This window comes from Misgurnus anguillicaudatus, chromosome 8 (genome assembly GCF_027580225.2).
Source record: "Misgurnus anguillicaudatus chromosome 8, ASM2758022v2, whole genome shotgun sequence".
NCBI lineage: Eukaryota > Metazoa > Chordata > Actinopteri > Cypriniformes > Cobitidae > Misgurnus > Misgurnus anguillicaudatus.
This window is the reverse complement of record NC_073344.2, coordinates 40,696,088-40,702,028: the sequence shown is the minus strand read 5'-3', so window position 1 is coordinate 40,702,028 and position 5,941 is coordinate 40,696,088. Positions and strand designations below refer to the sequence as shown.

The 5,941-nt window shown below is 36.8% G+C and overlaps 1 long non-coding RNA gene across 2 annotated transcripts; it reads left to right on the top strand.

Moving 5' to 3' along the window:
• The first annotated feature begins 354 nt into the window (after window positions 1-354).
• LOC129450824 (uncharacterized) lies at window positions 355-5,673 on the top strand. 2 transcript variants are annotated; one of them, XR_012370849.1, is made up of 5 exons: window positions 355-1,611; window positions 2,027-2,069; window positions 3,975-4,067; window positions 4,236-4,302; window positions 4,368-5,673. It is a non-coding gene; the product is annotated as an uncharacterized lncRNA (long non-coding RNA). The 2 variants fall into 2 exon arrangements; XR_008646444.2 differs by having other exon boundaries at window positions 357-1,611; window positions 3,979-4,067.
• Window positions 5,674-5,941: the final 268 nt, after the last annotated feature.

Here is a 5,941-nt window from a genome sequence, read left to right as displayed (position 1 = left end):
CTGGTTGGCTGGTTTTAGCTGGTTTAAGATGGAAATAGCTGGCCAGGCTGTCAAGCTGGTTTCCCAGCCTGGTCAAGGTGGTCTCCCAGGCTGGCCAAGCTGGTCTCCCAGGCTGACCAGGCTGGTCAAGCTGGTCTCCCAGGCTGACTAGGCTGGTCAAGCTGGTCTCCCAGCCTGGCCAGGCTGGTATTATGGCTGGTCAAGCTGGTCTCCCAGCCTGGCTGGTCAAGCTGGTCTCCCAAGCTGGTACCACCAAGCAGGCATGACCAACCTTCAACGGTAAAATTTGGTTAAAATAACCTCAGTTGTTTTTTCAACATTGATAATGTTGAAACAACGGTGAATGGTAAACGATTGCAAAAGGTTAATACAATGCTTAAAAATCAACGTTGAAATTTGGTTGAAATAATGTCAGTACGGCGAATGGTAAACGGTTCTTTTATGACATTTTAATTTGTGAATCCTTTAGATAAAAATGTAAAAACTAATTTAATAAAAATACTTATTTTTATAAAATTTAACAAAAGTAATTGATCAAGTTAAAATATATATTAGACACATGCATATAAATCATCTTTGTATCTTTATTTTTCCCTTTTAAAACAAGCGCCTTTTTGGTAAATATTTTTAGGTTCCTCATATTATATAATGTTTAAGAAGCTAAAAATATTTTTTGTATACTATTTGATTGATTTTAACACTGGTGGGGCATTTGATTTCCATATGCATTTAGGAGATGGATTAGGCTATTTTTGTAAGCATTATTATGGTTGTTTTATTTTTATTATATTTTCATCAGAATGTCTAAAATCTAATGTTTTAAATATAAATTTTAAGAATACCATTAATAATATAATAACATACAACCTTTTATCTGCTTTCTTTACGGTGCCACAGACAGCTCCCTCAGCTTTTTGTAAGCAAAACATGCCCATGCGGGCCCACTGTGAGGTATACTGTGGGACAGTGTGGGCAGGGCAAACTCACACCACATCCCAAATGGGCCCCCAAATTATCATTGGTTGTTATTATCTTAGCAGATAATTTTCTTTTGATGTTTGTTGTTGTTAAATCAAAAACCAGTTACTACACTTTTATTATAATAAAACCATTTTTTTTTTTTATAAAGCTCTGTCCATTTAGAACAAAATGTGCATGCATGTTTATGAAATAATTGAACCCACCCCTGGATGAAGATCTAAAAAGCTATGTTTAAAAGCACAATATTTCTGTTTATTTTAATACAAGAAATGTTTATTGCTAAACAAGTTCTAATTTTCAGTTCAGTCTGGACGTGGGACATCTTTTTTACCATCTTTATTGTTCTTTAACATGTTGTCTTTTGTTATGTGTTATTAGCTATGGTTATTATTCATGTTCGACTTCGTGCAGCGCTGCGAGAACCGACATCATACGTTGATGACGTCAATGTATCGCGAGAGCGAGTCAAGAAATTACACTCTCGCGGTACATTGACGTTATCAACCTGTCAGCGCAGCAAGAAGTCGAACACACGTAGTTGCGTGCGCGCGCCTCCGTCCTCGTGAGTTCAAAGTGGATTTTAACCGTTTACCTCAGACGACAGTTTTCATTTCTGTGGCAAATTCTAAGGTAAGTTTTTATTAATTCCTGGTTAAGTCATTAAAATAAGTTCACATTTATGTTTGTTTTGTTTTTAGTAACAGTTAATTCGATATGACTCAAATATTCTGAACTTTAATGTTGACAGTTGATGCAGTGGTTTGACTGAGCTTGTGACGCATCTGAGCTAATGTAGTAAAGATCTTTTATTTGTCTTTACCTTCTATAAAAATGTGTTATCCTCGTTCTTCAAATTTATTTGACATTGTTTAGTTAATTATAACGCAAGTTATTTAAATGTAGGGTTTGACGCGTAAATGTAAGGTTATTTAACTTACAGTACGGGCACAGCAAGTTAGCCTGTTAAGACGGTTAAGAATTTAAACAGAAGCCATCAATTCTGGATTAATAACTATTGTATATTTATGTTCACTTTTCTTTACAGGTCATTTTCTTGTTGTGTTTTGATGTTTTCCATTGGCTGAAGAGTAAGTATTATTTTGTGTTTATATTAGCCTCCAAAACATATGCGCTCAAAAAGTGCATATCTGGTTTATCATTGTCATTAGGAAAATATAGGAAAATAATTTAGGATACAATGGTTATTGTTCAGCACAGCAAATCATTTCTTTTGTAGGTCACTATTCCTTCTACCGTATGTAGGCTTACATATTTCAAACCATTCGTTTTCAATAGACAGAGACAAAAGTTAATTCATAGTTCAGAGTGGATGTTGACATAAGTTTTAGAGAGGCTTTATATTGACATATAAAATTGGTCTTTGTGGTGGTGTACATAACAGCACCATTTTCTATCTTTACGTATTATGGCTTTAATCATAATTTTTTAAATGATGGCTATGTCCATGAGCTACCACCCACCATTGTAACGCACCACCAAGCAAGCATTTTGTAATAGAAATCAATAGGGCTGTCACTTTTCGTTCGAAAATCGATTGCACAATCGATCGGACCAACCAAAAAAAGTTTCGAAAACGAAAATAGGCAATCGATTTTAACCAAATATGTACACTATTAATTTTAAATAATTAAACAGTAAAAAATGTAGATGTAACAAAACTCACAAACAAGCAGAAAAAGAAAATAAAGAATTCCGAAAGTGCAGTAGGTGTGCGAAAGCTAGACAGAAAATACCCAGCAATTTTACGCACCTATATGTTCACGCTTTCAATAGCTGCATCTAGTGTTTTGCAAAGAAAATTGAGGACAACGTCAATAAACCTGTGCAACACGAGAGAGCGTCGTAATTGTGACCTTACAGGAGATGATGAGTTATGAGAAGGAGCCAACCTTGCGAGCTGACAGCGACCCGCTTTTGTAATGGAAGATTGGCAGTACGAAATACGCAGCTGGCAACGAAGCACCCGAGTTTCCCTGGGACATCAGTGCGGTCAGAGTGCGTCTTCTCAACAGATGGACATAAAGTGAATGAAAAGCGCTCTGCTCTTGACCCCTAAAATGTTGATCGACTTGTTTTCCTCACCAATAATTCGTAATGGCCCTAGTCTTTTTGCGCATTTCATTATGCCTGCCTAGTGCCGCCTAAGTTTCGGTTACGTTTAATAAAAAAATACACAGCATGTTCTCAACTTCAAGTAAGTCTATTTAAAGTTTCATTTTTGAACAGTTGTTTGAAATGGATCGAATCATTATTTAAAATAATTTTTGAATTGCCTAAATCATAAAAGCAGCCGGTTGAAGCCTGCAGTAATGTTTTTCATTTATGGCAGCAGTCCTCTCTGCATATTTTTTAGAGAATGTTGCACTTCTGTTGCTGTTTTTTATTCTGCACGAAACTTAATGACAATGAATAAGAAATATTGCTGACTTGTGCGTTTCAGGCGCTCTCTTTACATTTGCCTGTTATTTGGCGTTGAAAATGGAAACGTCTTTTTTAGACATGGAAAATCGATTTTACAATCGATTCAATGAACACTTATATATTAAAAATCGAAAATGATTTTTTCACAAAAGTGACAGCCCTAGAAATCAATAATTTACCATTTATTTTTGAAGCATCTCCCCTACAACATTACAATGCATTTAGTATTTGTTTTGTATTCAGATCAAATTCTACTAATCGTAATAACTAAGATGCAGTGTTTTGTATTTCACAATTTATATTTTCTTTTGAAAAGGGGCCATGACTTGTTTTTTATTTTATTATGTGTTTTATATTGTAGGCCAGTGCTTCTCAATCCTGGTCCTGGAGGTCCACTGCTCTGCACATTTTGAATGTCTCTCTTATCTGACAGACAATGAGATCTCTGCTAATGAGCTGATGATTTGAATCAGCTGTGTTAAACAAGAGAGACATACAAAATGTGCAGAGCAGTGGACCTCCAGGACCAGGATTGAGAACCACTGTTGTAGGCAGATTACCATGCAATTTGAAGAAGTGTGATAAAATACACAGAGGTGAAGTCATGTGTCTTTCCAGATGTCCAAATCTGTACCACTCAAAAGGTAATGAAGTGACAGTGTACCATGACAAAAAATGTAAACATTCTTTATTTCTTTCAAAGTTGTACTTGGGCCACAGTTTTTTGTATTTCTAACCAAAACATTATGATTCTATACTAATGTAATATGTTTTTCTTTTTCCAAACTTTATCAAATGAAATGATCGTTAAGATGAGCCTGAAGAGGAGATTTGGGAATATGCTGTTTCATAAGTCTTTGCTTTGCCAGATCACCTGTGGTGAGTTTGTAAAACATATATTAAAAATAGGACCAGAACATAATCTAATCAAATTTTTTGATCAGGTCGGGATGTCTGCTAACAAGATGCCTTGTTGGTCTGGGCGAGATTGAAGTCTCTCACAGACAGTCCAGAAGGTCTGGAGTCCATCTTAGCTTTTATTGGTAAGGGACTGCACAAAAGGCTGTTTGACCCACACGTAAAGCAACCAGTCAATAGCCTCTTTCACACAGTAGTTCTGGTAAATTACCATGAATTTACCAGTAAATACAAAAATGTGCTGTTCACACACGCAGTGACGTTCCGTCTTTTTACCAGTAAGACATCATTCACACATCAGTATCAAAATACTGGTAAATTCGTTGAGAAAGCGGAAGTACCTGTGGCGCGCGGCGAGCTCAGTGTTGTATTTGTAAACAATCCACGTCGTTCATATCCACGGTCCGTATTTTGTTGCTTTCACGTCTATGGTAAACAGTCGCGAAGTTGCTCATGATGACTAAACAACATTGCATGAGGCGACGTCAAACCGAAAATGCGTTTTAAACAACAGTACTGTTTGCACTTTAGGCTTCACAGAGGGTGTGCTACGTCGGCAATTCGGCAAGTAGGTGGCAAGCTGTTTTAAACAACTTTGGTGAAGAAATGTGGACGTAAACTTCAGGTGTGCTGGACTTTCAAGCAGCATGTGTGTGGAAACGTCCGTAAACAGTGCGGGGGTAAACGCATCATCTGTATTAAAACATTATGATTGGCCTGAAGCTGTCAGCACGGTCTGACGTCGTCCGTTCTAAATGCCGGTAATCCTATATTTTTCGTTCACACATAGCGCTTACCGGTAAATTACTGGTAATCTTAAAACCTGTCTTACTGGTAAATTGGGAGCACTGATTTACCGGAAAGGTTCTGTTCACACATGATCTGTTAACTGCAATTTACCAGTAAATGTTTGCTCTGTTCAGCATCTCTTTGGGGGGGGGGGGGGGGTTAAAGTTGATATGACCTAAGTATTCCGACCCTTTACTCAGTACTTAGTTAAAGCACCTTTTGAAGTAGCAGTTACAGCCTCAGGTCATTTTGGGTGTGACACAGCAATCTTTGCAACTTCTGGATTCATTTGTAACCAGGGCGATCGGAGGAGCCATTCACTTCTATAGTATTCTTTTATCCTACTATGGAAGTCAATGTCACTTTGGTTACAGTTTGGTTACAGACATTCCTCAAAATATCTTCATGTGTTCGTCAGAACCCATCAGCAACCATCAAGAGAAATTGGAGGCAGCTGAGCTAAATTGCAGATATTGATGCAAATGATCTGAATATGTATAATGTAAATACGTACATAAGCTAGGCATATGCCAATCCTAAACTTTCAATATAGTTAATGGACATTTATATTATATTTCACAAGTTAATAATGATTTATATGCATAAAATAATGATTTACTGACTGCTTAATATGTTCTAGACTTTAAAAACGGTTGTGTTAAAACTAGGGATGCATATCAATTAATCGCGACCAATCTATAGCAGAACAACAGTCCCTGTCTACATCATACATGTGTGTGCACTGTATACAATAACTCTGCATAGTCAAATGCACACACATGCATGTATATATTTAAGCAATGTTTACATG